At 33.2% G+C, this 17624-nt stretch overlaps 1 protein-coding gene and 1 pseudogene across 1 annotated transcript in view; one reads left to right on the top strand and one right to left on the bottom strand.

Moving 5' to 3' along the window:
• The window catches only part of LOC105278895 (cytochrome P450 4C1), a 77696-nt gene that overhangs the window by 50379 nt on the left and 9693 nt on the right, over nt 1-17624 (bottom strand).
• LOC105287430 lies at nt 15164-16084 on the top strand (annotated as a pseudogene).

The raw sequence follows: 17624 nt of genomic DNA, 5'->3' as shown, positions 1-17624 counted from the left end.
TTGATATATTTTAAATAAAAATGTGAAAATCTGACATTTTGCAAAGTTCCAAATCCAATTGTTTAAGCATTTTGGAGCAGAAAACCCAGCAAACACAGACATATTACTATTATATTGCCACTATATAACGAAATGTAACAGGTAATATAACGTATACGTTACATGTAACGTATACGTTAGTTGTAATTTCCCACTCATGGATTATTACAGTAATATAATATAAATATAACAAGTAATTAAAATGTTATATAACAGTTATATAACAGTTATATAGCAGAAATATAACTTGCTGCGTCATTGTAATATAACTATAGCGTGATTGTTATCGTATATGTTACTGTATTAACTTATGTATATATTTTATACATACTAATCCCAGAAAAGGTCTTTGAATTAATTCTAAGCGAGAACAAACTATTTCATTTGCTTTCGCTCGAAATTAATTCAAAGACCTTTCCTGGAATTAGTGTGTATAAAATACATAAGTTAATACAGTACCATATACGATACAATCACGCTATAGTTATATTATAATGACGCAGTTTTTCCAGAGGAAAGGGAAAAATAGAAATATTTAATCATTATATTTTGCACTCTAAACATATACATATAAAATATACACAGCATGTTGTTGCGTGTTATGGAAGAGTTCTCTTTATCCAAGGTAATCTTTTCTAACAGTAACATTAATATTAAAAGTATTCAAAATAAGTATTATATTATAAAGAAAACTAAATATTTGTACATATATAATTTTACCAGTATTCTTTAACTTATTGCAATTAATCTATGCATATGTAAAATGGATATAGATGCAAAAGTCGCATTGCAAGAATGCAACGCCGAATCATTTCCATTTCTACGGAGCATTTAGAAATACTTAATTTCATTATCAATCTTTAGAGTTGTGTACATTTGATAATGATAAGCATTTCTAAATGTTCCGTAGAAGTGAAGACGACCGGTATTGTATTCTTGCAATGTGACTTTTGCATACATAACCTACTACACCATTTTAATTACATATACATAGGTTAACTGCAATAAGTTAAAAAATACTAGTAAAAATATATGCACAAATAGTTAGTCTTTATAATAATACTTTTAATCAATGTTCGAAATTAAGGATTACCTTGGATAAAGAGAGCACTTCCATATCACGCAACAACACGCTGACACGATAAAAAACCAGCAAAAACTGAAAAGAACGCAAGGATACCAACAACGAAAAGAGGCAACATTTTAAATATATATAATATAAAATGAATATAACATCTCTATATAACACGTTGTATAACATCAAAGTAATAATAATATAGCATTTGTAATATCACGTGTTATGTTCCATTTATATTGCTGTTATATTATTATAACCAGGAAATAACACAGTTATAATAAAGTTTTAAAACAAAGTAATATTACAGTTATAAAAGGATATTATGTAGCCTCAATATTAATACCCATACAGCACAAAAACATTTCAGAAATATTTCAGAAGTATTTCATCTGACAGATGAAAGCATCTCAGAAATATTGCAAAATGTTTCTGCAACAGTTATGAGACAACTCCGGAATAGCAAAATGTCCGCGACACTTGCATTCAAAACCTTATAGAAAGGTTGCTGAAAGGTATAGATCAATCTGCAACCTTTCTGAAATATTGCCGAAAGATTATTAAAATAGCTGAAATCTTTTTGATATATTACTAAAGGTTAATTGAAATAATTTTGAAACTTTCCTATGATGTTGCACACAAATTACAAAGCTCTTATTAAAATAAATTGAAAATACTTCAGAAATTATATTTAAATTTATTATACGAGTATTCAGAAGATTGTAAATACTAAAAAGTTATAAAAACATTATATATAAAATGTATTTATTATTTTTATTGTACGTTTTTATTTAATATTTGCAATCTAATTAATATAATAAATATGATTTCTGAAAAATACTTAATGAAAAAAATACATAATATATATAAGATGTATATAGATATGCATATATATCTATATATATAAGATATATAGATATACACATACATAGCTAAACCAAGTATTCACCAAGTTTCCCTTTAAAAAGCGTGAATTGTTGGCACATTGACAAAGAGCCATTCTTATATTATATATTATATATTCAGAAATCATTATGTTTTATAAGTAAACCCATTATTTTTTCAGTTATTACTGATGAATTATTTTATTGATGAACATCAATGAATGAATGTATTTTACTTTGCTTCAAAGGCAATATCATCCCAGTCAGCATCGTTGGGAACATGAGTTCTTTAAGTTGTCATTCTAAGAAACATCTTTGAAACGAGCTCTTTATGTTGTCTATTTGTAGAGGTGTCTAATAAGAGAACTCGCGATGTTATCCTTAGAAAGAAATATAAAAGATATCATGGAAACGAGATCATAATGTGTTCTCAGTATAGTCGATGACCTCGGTATATTATAGCAGAGAGAAGCCTGAGAGCGGTCACGCTCGCGTTTTAACTGTAACGCCTCAAACGTGGACATTGAAGTGATTGAAGTGATTCTGTCTTTATTGCTCACTGAATATTGAATAAAGATAGAATGACGCCGCGAGCGTTGGGAGTGTCAAGTGGAACGCATATGTCCACGTTTGAGGCGTTACAGTTAAAACGCGAGCGTGACCGCTCTCAGGCTTCTCTCTGATTATAGCTAGATTTGATAACCTGCAAAACTGTTATTGTGAATGTCAGAATGTCTTTCCGCAAAGATTTTAAAAGCCTGTCAGCAAGTCAAAAAACCAGAAGACTTCGTAAAGTTTGTGAGTTGCATAATCATGCAACTCAAAGTGAAAATATTGAAGTTGTTCAAAGTGAAGTTGCTCAAAGTGAAAATATTGAAAATAACCATGTGCAAGCACATCCAGAAACCCAAATCAGACTCGATAAGAAAAATATAATGTGTGTTCCAATGTTATTCTGATATGGAATCAGAGTCGGATAGTGATAATCGAGAAAATTGTGATGTAAATATTCTAAGACGCCAGGAAAGTATTAACTTTAACGAGCAATTAAGTCAATGGATATGTGAATACAACATTTCTCATGCAGCAGCTGGTGCACTACTGCAATTATTAAAAAATGTTAATGGAGAAGACGTGAAAAATCTTCCACTTGATCCTAAGACATTGCTGAAGACTCCAAAAAATATTATTGTGCGTGATGTTCCTCCTGGAGAATATGTTCATTATGGACTCAAAAATGCCATTTTAGATCTGTTAAAAACTGTTCAGCCAAATTTTTAAGAAAAAATAAATAATTATACGTTATATTCTACACTTATTTTATAGAAAATATTCCACAGAAATAATTAATAACAGCTAGGGCAGCGATCACTTATAACTGTTCTGCTAAAGAAGAAACGCGAAAAGTGTCATTGATAAATTCCATATATATTAATGAAACTTATCACGTTTCCTCTCTAAGAGAACAGTTAAGTGATCGCTGCCCTGTTATTAATAACATTATTTTGGTCACTGTCCACCTCCTAATATAAAGGCTTTTGTGACATCTATTACATGTCACTTTGAATAGCTCTTTACGATATCATTTCTATGATGTCTTCATTTCCTCTAAAATCGACGCATTGGGCAACATTATGATATCATTATGATATCTTTTTGATGGTATTGTAAGACATCATACTCTCAAATATAATCTCTTTAAGAGCTCATTATGTTATCGTTTTGCTGGCTGGGATGTCCATAAAATGCGATTTTCAGTTTTTATTTTTTTCTTCCATAGATATTATAGATGGACTTCTGTCGATTTTTTTTAAAAGACTTATTAATATAAGACATAAAAAAAACTTTTTTTCATAGTTCCCGATTTAAAACTCCATTTACAGAAAAAATAATAAAATTAAAAGTAACTTTTCCGAAATGTTCTCTTCGAGGTACAATCACTAAACTTTCACAGAAAACTCTTCTCTTTTATGAAATTGTTCTCAAATTTTTTCAATTTTTTCAAGTTGGTGCAACATCATGAAAAAAAATAAAAATCAATTTTTCCTTTTATTTTTGCAGTAAAATAGAAAATTATTTATTTCTCTCAATACAAATGTAGTTATAATTATACAAACAAGATTCTAGAAAGAATTTTTATACAAAATCATAATTTTTATCGAATGTGATCAACAAATTAATTTTTTATCAGTCTTCATCACTATCTTCAGTAATTACTACGGTGCTACCCTGTATCGTAAACAGATGGCTCAAAATTTCAGCTGGTTTTATTATTTTTGCTAAATATCTCGCATAAGATAAGTAATATACAGCTAGGGTGTATTACTAAAGGTGTTACAAGCTTATATTTTTAAAACTAGATGAAGTATGAAATTTTTGTTTTCCAGCAAATATTTGGTATCGAAAATAACATCATATGATGAAGTTAGTCTTTTCTTAGGTGGAGTGGTTAAAGTCACATCAAGGACATTTTGATTTTTTAACTGTCGACATATATTTTTTATTGCATACGATTGTAGCCCGTCTCCTGAAGAGTAGATTGACCACAAAGTTATAATAACAAAACAAATAGAAATAACAAAACAAAGTAATAAATCCTTAGCAAATGTTCGAAATTAGCGCCATTCAAAAACTATATGTCGACAGTTAAAAAATCAAAATGTCCTTGATGTGACTTTAACCACTCCACCTAAGAAAAGACTAACTTCATCATATGATGTTATTTTCGATACCAAATATTTGCTGGAAAACAAAAATTTCATACTTCATCTAGTTTTAAAAATATAAGCTTGTAACACCTTTAGTAATACACCCTAGCTGTATATTACTTATCTTATGCGAGATATTTAGCAAAAATAATAAAACCAGCTGAAATTTTGAGCCATCTGTTTACGATACAGGGTAGCACCGTAGTAATTACTGAAGATAGTGATGAAGACTGATAAAAAATTAATTTGTTGATCACATTCGATAAAAATTATGATTTTTGTATAAAAATTCTTTCTAGAATCTTGTTTGTATAATTATAACTACATTTGTATTGAGAGAAATAAATAATTTTCTATTTTACTGCAAAAATAAAAGGAAAAATTGATTTTTATTTTTTTCATGATGTTGCACCAACTTGAAAAAATTGAAAAAATTTGAGAACAATTTCATAAAAGAGAAGAGTTTTCTGTGAAAGTTTAGTGATTGTACCTCGAAGAGAACATTTCGGAAAAGTTACTTTTAATTTTATTATTTTTCTGTAAATGGAGTTTTAAATCGGGAACTATGAAAAAAAGTTTTTTTTATGTCTTATATTAATAAGTCTTTTAAAAAAAATCGACAGAAGTCCATCTATAATATCTATGGAAGAAAAAAATAAAAACTGAAAATCGCATTTTTTTCAATAACTCGAGAAATAATACAATTAAAGGACTGAAATTTTGAGAAATGTTTTTGTTATAATGACAAAATAACAGTCCAAGTGTCGTTCTAAAACTCGCCGGGGCACTTTTAATATGCTTATCCGGCTATGGCCTTTGCTACCGTATGGTTAAGAACTTGCAGCTTTTACTTTTATTTTTGGGATTACATTTGAAAAAATATGTTTATCATTCAATTTTGATGGCTGTCGTTGTCTATAATGTGAATATTGATCTATGTTCATATGTTACTATAATATGATTCCAAAACACAAACATTTTATCTCCTTTTTTCTTATATTTATCGACAAGCAGGTATTTTATTAATAAATTATTACCTACTCCTTTTTGGAGATGAACATAATCGTACAATGAGATAATGTTTTGTTCTCGGACCATCAAGCGACGCGATAACATCACGACGCCAAGTACATAAAAAACAAGATTCCAAACGATAAGAGCCACTGCATAGACGTCGAGCGCTACCGTATAGCTTATCTGGAATTTCCTGTTACACAAACTTTTGACTACATTATCTCAGGAACTAAAGCCGTTATCAAAAATCTAACGGCACTTTTATAAGATAATATGGGTGCAAGCTTTCGATTGCGATCAGTTTGAAAAAGATTGGTGCAGTCAATGCTGAGATATTGTAATCGTATGTAAAAATTGTGACATTCCGTTTTTCTCCATTTCCATATTCTGATTCAGACTCACGTACGTATTCTCGCACGCACACAAGCAAAGCGATTTTGTCCCTCAATGTGCCTTCACACATGCACGCTTTACTTTATTAGGAATTGAAAATAATTTTAATACATGGGAAATATTTTATTTCACGATAAAGATATAAATTTCAAGTATGATGTTAAAGCTATTAGAGTGAAAGAGCGAGAGAGAGAGAGAGAAATTATAGATAGAATTATATAATAAAATATTGGGTTGGCAAATAAGTTGGTTCGGTTTTTTAAGGTGGAATAAAATACAATTTTTTTGATACACAAAATAAATTTTAATCAATTATATATTGACCATTTTTATTGATGACTTCTTGCCATCTTTCCACCAACTTCATTATGCCGCGTTCGTAAAACATCTGAGGCTTATCGGCGAAAAACCAATCCAGGTGTCTTTTGACGTTCTCTTCATCCTTGAAGATTTTTCCGTTCAAAGAGTTCTGCAACGACCGGAATAAATGATAATCGGAAGGGGCCAGGTCCGGTGAATACGCAGGATGAGGCAAAACATCCCAGCCAAGACTGAGTAATTTGTTCCGAGTTGTCAATGATGTGTGAGGTCTGGCGTTATTGTGGTGGAAAACAACACCTTTTCGATTTATCAATTCTGGACGTTTTTTGCGGAGTGCTTGGTCCAATTTTGTTAACTGCGAGCAGTATGTAGTTGAATCAATCGTTTTGCTTGACGGTAACAGCTCGTAGTAAATGACACCTTTGAAATCCCACCATACGGAGAGCATGATCTTCTTCGGATGCAATCCTGCCTTCGAGGTTGTTTGTGGTGGCTCGCTGCTGTGTCCCCATGATCCTTTCCGCGTTACATTCTCATAGACGACCCATTTTTCATCTCCTGTCACTAACCGCTTCAAAAATGGATCGTTTTCTTGACGTTTCCGCAGCAAATCGCAGATGGATATGCGAGTGGCCAAGTTGGCCTCGGTTAATTCATGCGGCACCCATACATTGAGCCGAGAACGTATCCCAGTTGGCGCAAATTGTTTTCTACGCTTGTATGAGATATATTAAGTGCTGTAGCAATCTCTCGCACCGATTGGGATGGATTTTTATCGATGATAGCTTTGACATTACTTGAATCAATCTCGATCGGGCGACCGGAGCGAGGCGCATCATTGACGTCGAAATCTCCAGAACGGAATTTGGCGAACCACTTTTGACATACGCGTTCTGTTAAGGCATCATCTCCATAAACACGGCATATCTTTTTATGAGCCTTTGCAGCTCGTTTGCTCTTCTTGAAATAATAGAGCAAAATATGACGATAATGCACGTTATTTACTTCCATTTTTACAGCTACGCAGCACACACAATATTGATGTTAGTCAAACCAAAATTTACAGAAAGGTTATGTGAAACATGTACTTTCAAATGCACTCTGAAGTTGCGCGATAGTGTCGAGAAAAACAAGAGTGAATTGGAAAGAAGTTGCACCGAAGCAAAAACCGAACGAACTTATTTGCCAACCTAATATAAGAGTCGTGATATAAAGCTTACTAAAAACATAATATTCTGTTTTTATAAATTTTATAAATATTATACATTATATAATTAAAATAATTTAAACATTATTTAATGAAAGAGAGAAAGAGAGACAGAGATTATAGGTAGGACTATATAATATATAATAAGATATAACTAATGCTGTTCATAAACTCTGTCTCACGTTCTTATAATCTCTCTCTCGCCCTCTCGCCCTCTCTCCGCCCTCTCGCCTCTCGCCCTCTTCGCCCTCTCGCCCCTCTCGCCCTCTCGCCCTCTCTCTCTCGCCCTCTCGCCCTCTCTCTCTCGCCCTCTCTCTCTCGCCCTCTCGCCCTCTCTCTCTCTCTCTCTCTCTCTCTCTCGCCCTCTCGCCCTCTCTCTCTCTCTCTCTCTCTCTCTCTCTCTCTCTCTCTCTCTCTCTCTCTCTCATCCTTTCGTTCTCTCGTACTCTTGCCCTCACGCAAGTGAGAAAATAAAAAAATGGTTTTTACATTATATTTATTGTATGTTTTTATTTACACTTCTGTATTATTATTCCATTATATTTCTATTGTATTTTATTCTGTCATTCTGTTAGCTTTTCTCGCCACGGTCTGCTGAAATCAAATGGACTAGTCAAAACGGAATAGTTAATAAAGTTGAAGAACTTTAGAAGGACGTTATTATTCCAAAATAATAATAAAAACTCTCTTACCTCGTTTTCCTCGTCTGTCCCAATTATAATGGGCCGAGGACAATTGATAGAGGAATCGCATAAAGCGTTCCTGTTGACGGCGAACGCCTGCTGCCGTTCCTCTTGGTCATTGAACTATAAATATAAATAAAAAGGAAGTATAAAAAAGTAATAAATAAATTCTAGATGAATTAAAAGTATATAATAATTAAAATATACCTCGTCTATTGTCCTGATCGTCGGGTTCCTCGGCAACGGAATGCGTCGCTACGGAACGCGCCGCGATGGGACGTGTAGGTGCGGTGTCGGGAGCCGCGCCGACGCTATCTTCTTCGAAAATTTTATTGAAGAAATCTTCTTCTATTATCATCTAAAGTTTAGATTCTAAACTTTGAAATAAATTATAATTTATTGTTATATAATGTAATATTACTGTGTCCGAGGGTGGCGGTAGTATCCGGTGCGACGGGCAGTCGACCGTCGTCGGCCTGGTCCTGAACAAGAGGACGGGAGTCTCTTGACAACGGGACCGGGCCGACGATGCCGACGCACAGTGTCGGAAATTTGAAAAAATCTGGTCAAAAATAAAAATTTTTGTATACTTTTGTATAGAAATATTGAATGATCTTGAATATCTAAATTGAAAGATAAATATATGTATTAGCTAGAATGATAATCATTAGTTCATCACATTAGTTGCTAGGCAACTAGCATAAATATAAACTTTAATATTTCTTACAACGTTCGGATAAAAAGACACGATATATATTTTGTATTGTCTATTTATTTCTTGTATATTGTACACTGTACTAAGTTGTAAGGGAAAGCGTACAAGAGTGCCGGCATACGGCCCTGATGTATGTATCCGCGTATCGGCAAGCCTAAGCGGATCCATCCTATGTAAAAGAAAACTCGAGAGAATTCGACAGGGCATCCAAATGTGAAAATAAGAGATAGTCGTACCTTGGCTTTCGGACGATCTAGACGTAGAGATATATAGTGACGATAATCGATATCAGAGCGAGTGCGAGTGACGAACTTTAAACAAGAAACTGTATTCAGCAAATAAAGACATTGTTAAGTTATATAAGCGTAAAGAAGATCAACCTGCCACCTGTTCCGAAGAAATAGTCAGTGTTTCGCTACGTAAGTCCTACAAAGTTTTATCATTTCATCGCCTTTTAACATCATGGAGGTGCCACCAGAAAGTATGTAAAGAATATTATAAAAGCGTTTCTTATTTCTATTGCATAAAAATTAACCTCATTCATGGATCGTTAAATTACAATCTTTGATTAGATTTTTATTACATTTCCGGGCATTCCCCAAATAATGTTTACGTATGTACTTAAAGCTTTTTTAATGTAGTTTATTCTGCAATTGTAAAAATTTGCGGATTTTATGAAAAAAATCATTTTTAGCAGAAAAAGCAGCTTTGCAATTGTTGCAATTTTCTGTGTTGAGATTGGATTATTCTTTTGGCTCTAGATGGATCTAGAGGAATAATTAATCTTAGCACAAGAAATTACAACAGTTGCGCGCAAAGCTGCTTTTTCTGCTGAACGCAGTCAATGGTTTTCCAAACGCACAAGTACCAATGTAAAACTATTAGTGCAGACTACTAGTGCGAAGTTCAACAGTGCGCGAAATTACTAATGTAATGTGCACTAATAGTTTTTAATAGTTGTAATTTCAGTAGTTACTATAAGTTATTTTCCGTGAGGGATATTATTGGAGAAGTTCACCCAAGACTTTTGCGACAAGATGCAACGTGAGCATCTGACGCAACGTGTTATAGACATTGTTCATGCTTCTCGTTCTGCTATCCAGACATTAAACGAACATTATCACGATTTATAAGTGAAGTTCAACAGAAGTGGCGTACTGTACAACGAAATCATAAAAGATTTTTAAAGGCAAACAAAAAATGGTTAGACTCAGAATTCGCATTAAACTTAATAATGTATCGATAGCAGCAATATCTACAACATCAGTTCTCGAAAGACCTAAAATAGCTTTTAATAATAGTAGCGAGCGTTCCAAAAGAAGAAAGACGGCATCTTTGCGACAAAATTATGAATCAAATGAACTTTTGTATGCGGCACAAATGAATTTAAGATTATCTGGAAAAGTAGATGCAGCAAATATAGTAAAAAAATATTAATATTAGTTCCTCTACTCTAATTATTAAAAAATGATTTTACGATTCTAAAATTGTCTGTAAAAAAAACTTTGTCAATGATTATCGAGGCCGGTTTATCTACAAACCAATATGATATAATACGGGCTGTAACTAAAGAAATTGGCTGCGATATATTTCCTTCGTATGACAAAATTAAAGAAGAAAAAATGCGCTGCTATCCAAACATAGTTGCTACAGAGATAAAGGCAGAAGTAAAACTTCAAGATATATTAATCATACTACAGAAAGAATAATTTGTCTCAAAAAGCGATTCTAGAACAATATAATTTAGTAAATAAAGAATTGTGTTTAATTTCAAAGTGGGGATGTGATGGTAGCACAGGTCGTACCATGTACAAACAAAAATTTAAGAATTTTGAAAATTCAGATCAAAATATGTTTTTAACCTCATTTGTGCCTCTTTAGCTTGTAGCAATAGAAGATACAAAATTATTTGGCAAAATCCTCGACCATCTTCTGCTAGATTTTGTAGACCCATAAGACTCCAATGTATTCACGAAGATACAAACGTATCTGTCCAAGAAAAGACCTACATTGAAAATCAAATACAATAATTGATTCCTAGTAAGATTTAGATACAGGCGAGTATAATAATGTTCAACATGTAATGATATTTAGCATGATTGATGGAAAAATATGTAATGCTGTTACTAATACGTATTCGACAAAGTTATTTACTCGTTGAGTATTTTCCCATTTTAAACTTATTTTCCGACCCCTAGCCTCTGCTTGTCGGTACATGAGTCTGTTTGTGTGCGCGACTTTACACGTTATGCTCACTCGCTCTATAACACTCAACGGAAGCGGTTCCTGACCATCTTGTTGCGCTCAATGGTTAGTTATATGTATATTTTCGTATTGTTATTTATATCTAATTTATTACCTGTTATTATTTACTGTTTTTATACACGTCTACTGCTTATACACTTCAACACATTTAATTATTATTTATTTTTATACACTTTTACACATTTCATTTCATGACCGGATTTATATCTAATTTATTACCTGTTATCATTTACTGTTATTATACACGTTTACTTCTTATACACTTCGACACATTTTAATTATTATTTATTTTTTATACACTTTTATACATTTTATTCCATGACCGGATTATTGTTATTTAGTTATTGTTCTTATACACTGTTATTGTACGACGTATTATATTGTTTTTTATTCTTTTATTTTATTTAATTTTATTTACATCTGACTCTCTACTGTTGATTATTTATTGTTGAATATTTATTTTTCGATACCACATTTTATTGTATAACTATTATAATATATTATAAACAATACAGGGTAATGAGCTCCCACATGCGTCAGGTGAAACGAATGCGATCTGTTCTGCGATTTACGTTATATGTATTAGTGCTGGATTCTTGGTTTACGGTATGTTGAGCCTTTTATGATTTATCATTTTATCTCACTGTTTAACTATTTGCACTGCTATTTTAACTCTTTTCTCTCTTACTTTTTTATTTTTATTTATTGTTATATTTTTATATGCATTATATTGTTTAACATCCAAAAAACACAGGTTGAGTAGCCGTCAACCCATTCCGTTAATTCTGCACACTGATGATGGTCTAACGTAGACCGAAACGTTTGTGAGTCACAAGATTGATGTTCAATCTATAATAATAATAATAAGCAACTACACCCAGCTTCGCTCTCGCTTCTGTTTATTTTTTGTATTTATTTATGTGGTTTAACACCAACAAATTTTAATAATTTCACAAAGAATACTTTACTTTCGCCAGACAAATTTAACTCAGGAAAAAAACATTTATTAGTCGACCATTCTGGCTAGTTTATTATTATTATTCGAAAAAGCACGACGTTTCGGGCCTTTATCAAGTGCACAATACAATAACAGTTATTTTCTGAAACAATATTCAATTACAAGTTAATCTAAGAAACAATTTAATATAAAAAACGAAAGAAAACGAAAAGCACTCACTGGCTGAAAATAACTGGAAACTTTTCAAGGAGCATCTCAATGTGACAATAATTGTACAGTGATCATCTATCGACTAACATTCCACCACACAACTAGGTATTTTTCAGGATGGAGTCATAAACACCTGGCAAATTGTCTGTGTCCCTCTGTATGTTTATCGCATTAGAGTGTCTTTTAATGAAACACATTTCCGCGATTTCTCTTTTCCTTAAATGACTTTCGTGATGCAAAACTTTAACATTGTCCCAGTCAAATTCATGATCTATATTAACTCTATGTTTACTGACCACGGAAAGACAACTATCGCGTTTTAAAATGTCAGATCTATGCTCCTTGATCCGTTTCGATCGAGATGCCTCTTAGTTTGGTCAACGTAACACGCATCACAATCTAAACATTCAATTTTATATACAACATATAAAAAACATTTTAATAATATTGATTTAGTTTTAAAAACTAATGTTGATGAGACGGCCTCAAAATTCGGATTGTCTACGTTACATGCTTGGATACGTTTTTTTGAAAATTTGTTACATGTATCTTATAAATTACCAATAAAATAGTGACAAGTTAGAGTTGTTAATGAGAAAAAAATAGTTGCTGAAAATAAAAAGCGTATTCAACATGAATTTAAGATTAAAATGGGACTAATAGTTGATATACCTAAATCCACATATGGAAATTCTGATGATGGAAACACTGCTCGTCGCTTTTTTAATGATGCTGAGATATCGACTGAAATAACAGGATTAGATCTTAATATAATTAACAGGTTTCGATGTATTTTACAAGTTATTTCTTCAGGATATTCTATAAATATATCTAAATTTGAACAATTTAGTTTGGATACTGCTAAAATGTATGTAGAATTATATCCATGGTATTATATGAGTACTACTGTACATAAAATACTAATTCATAGTCCCATAGTAATATCATCATGCATTTTACCAATTGGTATGCTTTCGGAAGAGGCCCAAGAAGCTAGGCATAAAGATATAAGAAAATATAGAGAAAATTATGCAAGAAAATGCTCACGCAGCAAAAATATAGAAGATGTAATGAAAAGACTTTTGATTTCGTCTGATCCATATACAGGGTGTCCCAGAATTGTGTATGAAGCGCTCGTGAGCGGGTAGAACGCATCGAACTGAGAAGAAAAGTCCTTTGCCGTTTTGAAATTTTCGCAATAGTTAACGAGTTATTAATTATTAACAATCGCTATATTAGTCCGACCTACCGCCGAATGCAAGCGCAGAATAATTGTACATAATAATAATAATAACAATATGTAGTTAATTTATCCTATTCTAAAAAAGGCGTGTTAACTTCTTGAAGTTCTTTTTTATCGAATATTGAGGCCTCTTTTCCGCGATGCTGATTGGTTATCTCGCTTGGCTCAAACTTCGTGTTGCGAATGTCAGAATGTCATAGTGGCTGTCAGTGCGGTTATATTGATAAATTTGTGTTATTTATTTCATCGTGAAAAATAAAATAAAATAGCGCGCGCATAGCGCGCGCCTGTGTTGCTATAGTATGTATAATAATATATAGTTATTTAATTCAACTTATGTATTCATCTTATGTATTATTAATGCATTTAAAGTAATTGTACACTTAAAATCTTATAAATTTGCATTTAAAACATGATTTAGAATTATGGCCAAGTTTTTGATAAAATCCGACACTGTGCGATGGTCGACTGCCCGACACACCGGATGGCTCCGTCATCCCCGGGCACAACACTATTAAATATAATATAAAGAATATTAAATCAAACAAACTTGTCGACGAATACTGACAGTTTTATTTCCACACAATGAGTGCACAACGTTTCGACCTTTCATCAGGTCCTTATCAAGTGCTTAATATAAGTCAATCTCTAAAATAATACAAAAATGCATGTAAGAAAACAAGGGGGTTATTATAATACGGACACGTTAAGATTTAATTCCATCTTCTTAGTGAATATTGTTAAGTCTTTCTCAATCAGTAAGTTCCTTTTATATCATTATAATAACCCCCCTTGTTTTCTTACATGCATTTTTGTATTATTTTAGAGATTGACTTATATTAAGCACTTGATAAGGACCTGATGAAAGATCGAAACGTTGTGCACTCATTGTGTGGAAATAAAACTGCCAGTATTCGTCGACAAGTTTGTTTGATTTAATCATTGATTTCTGGCTGATTAACCTTCTTGTATTGGGGATAAAGAATATTAATATAAATATGACATAAACAATACTTACATCTTCTCCTTCTTGCATTTTTTCTGAAATTCTTTTCACACTTTTCGCTGCACGTATCAGCTGGGACGTCAGTCGGGTCGCATTGGACATGTTTTCTTGTAAATATTCTTATAAATTCGTATAAATTTCTACAGTATCTTGATTTGTACTGTATCTTGCATCTCGATTTGCAATAATGACTCGCAAATCTTTTTAGTTAGATAATATTAAAATAAACATATTTACAGTTGTACAGACTAGTAAAGTGATTATAAATATCTCTTTTCATTACTTACAAGTCGATACAAATAATTTACATTTAAAGTACAGATAATAGGTAGATCAGTTTTGTATATTTTAATGCGACCCGGGCACGCCAAGTACTTCAATGTCGTCATGCGATAAGAGAGTATGCATGAGAAATATTTAGATAAATACTTAAATTGAATTGCTTTTAGGTAAAATACTTAAATTGAATTGCTTTTAGGTACTTGTGTTTCTTAATTGAGTATCTAAGGTGTTGCTAGATGGACATAATAGATATTTTGATAAAAAATTTTACGAGAAACGTATTCTTCGATAAATACTAATACAAAACAATTTATCTTCTACTGCATAACATCTTGCCTGAAATAAAATTCAAATAAAGCAATATTAGAGTACAAGAAATACGAGGGTGGTTTGATAAGTAACTTGGTTCGCATACTAATAGAGAGCGACAGCGACATTCGTATATGTGGTCATAAAGTTTCCTTCTTAAGGATGAATATTCTATGGTCACAAGTCATTCTGATGTTAATTCGTTGTTTGGCAGTTACTTAACCACAAGTGTTTTAAGTGCCAGTAAGAAATGGATAAAATAGGAATTCGTGATGTAATTCAGTTCTTTTTTCTGGAAGGGAAAACAGCGAAGGAAATTCATGAGAGGATTTTACTTACATTGGGTGACTCATGCCCTTCTTATGAAACCGTTCGACTTTGGGTAAATGAGTTCAAGCGTGGCAGAACAAGCATCGAAGATGCACCACGTCCTGGAGCTCGAAAAACAGCTGTGACGCCAGAAATTATCGATAAAGTCCATGATATGGTTTTGGCTGACAGACGAGTAAAAGTGCGCAAGTTAACAGAGGCATGGGCATCTCAACTGAGCGGGTTCATTTTATTTTGCATAATGAATTAGACATGAAAAAACTTTGCGCAAGATGGGTACCGCGTCTGCTCACTCCGGAGCAAAAGCGAATCGCATGCGAATATCGGCCGACTGTTTGGAAGTGTTTAAGAAGAATCCAACAGATTTTTTGCGGCGTTTGTGACTATGGATGAAATTTGGATTCATTACAATATGCCGGAAACGAAACAACAGTCTAAATAGTGGACCGCACGAGGGGAATCGGCTCTGAAAAAGGCGAAGTGCTGGAAAAGTGATGGCTTCAGTTTTTGGGACGCGAAAGGAATTCTCCTGATTGACTACTTGGAGAAGGGGAAAACCATTACTGGAGCATACTACGCATCACTTTTGGAGAAACTAAAGGCAGCGATCGCGGCAAAACGTCCGGGAATGGCCAAAAAGAAGGTGTTGTTCCACCATGACAACGCACCCTCGCATTCAAGCCGTGTCTCTCAGCGAAAATTGACAGAACTACGATTTCAAATGCTTCCGCACCCACCTTATTCACCCGATCTAGCTCCCTCGGATTACCATCTGTTCCCAAACTTAACACTTTCCTGGCTGGACAAAAATTTGGATCAAATGAAGAGGTCATACAAGAGGTAAACGCGTATTTTGAGGCCTCGAAGAAACCCACTTCTGCGAAGGAATCACGAACCTGAAAAAACGTTGGAACAAGTGCGTTGAACTTTGAGGGGACTATGTCGAAAAATAAAGTACGTTTCAAACTCAAATTAGTCTTTTTAATATCAAACCAAGTTATTTATCAAACCGCCCTCGTATTAGGGTACACTTGACTACTTTAAAATAATAATAAGTATATAATTAATTAATTGTTACGTCAGTAACCCTTCATCGGATGGAAGGTTCTCGAACGATTTTCGAAGGCTCCGGCAGCAAGCCTGCTAGCCGTAGCGAGCGTTATCGCGAGCCCGGCAATAAAATAGTGTAAACATCCGCGCATACCAGCATCTTTCTAGAACCTTCTAGCACGTTCTAAAACCTTAAAATATATATATAATATCATATTATATATATATATATAATATAAAGTTTCCTAAATTATAAAATCGCTATATATATATATATATATATATAGCGATTTTATAATTAGGAAACTTTATATTATTATTTTCCTGAATGCAAATGATCATATAGACGGAATTTAATACGATTACAGTCTTCAAAATAAGCATTATTTCTTTTAATACACATATCTTTGGATTAAAAACAGATACAACAATCATTCAAAATCCCAGAAGATCCATTTTGCAATCAGGAAATTAATACCGAGAGGAAAATATTATAATCATAAGGCGAACTACGTAATTAATTAACTTAGGTATTAAGGTTCTGTACAGGGATGTTTACGCGAAGGGCCTCCCTCCACAGAACCGAGATAACCGTCGAGACGAAGACGCGGGCCCGATTTTCCTAAACATTATTGGTGGAAAATCAGTCCCACCATCGATATTTTCAACCACCCGCCTCTTCGTCCACAATATAAAAGGGCCTTCAGAAGGCCAGGGAACTCAGTTATAAGTGCAGCAATAAGTAATCAATTTCGTTAAGCGTTTCGTAGTCTTGGGTGTCGAGTCTGATCTCTACGTTTAAGAATAAATTCCGAGCATCTAGTGTTAGCGAGACTGTGGCGACTGCTCTCACTCCAGAGCCACGACAAGGTAGATTTATTTGCGACACTGCGTTTCCGAACCCGATCATCACACTCATATAGTATCAATAA

Source organism: Ooceraea biroi, chromosome 10, assembly GCF_003672135.1.
Source record: "Ooceraea biroi isolate clonal line C1 chromosome 10, Obir_v5.4, whole genome shotgun sequence".
NCBI lineage: Eukaryota > Metazoa > Arthropoda > Insecta > Hymenoptera > Formicidae > Ooceraea > Ooceraea biroi.
This window is presented reverse-complemented; position numbering and strand designations above follow the sequence as displayed.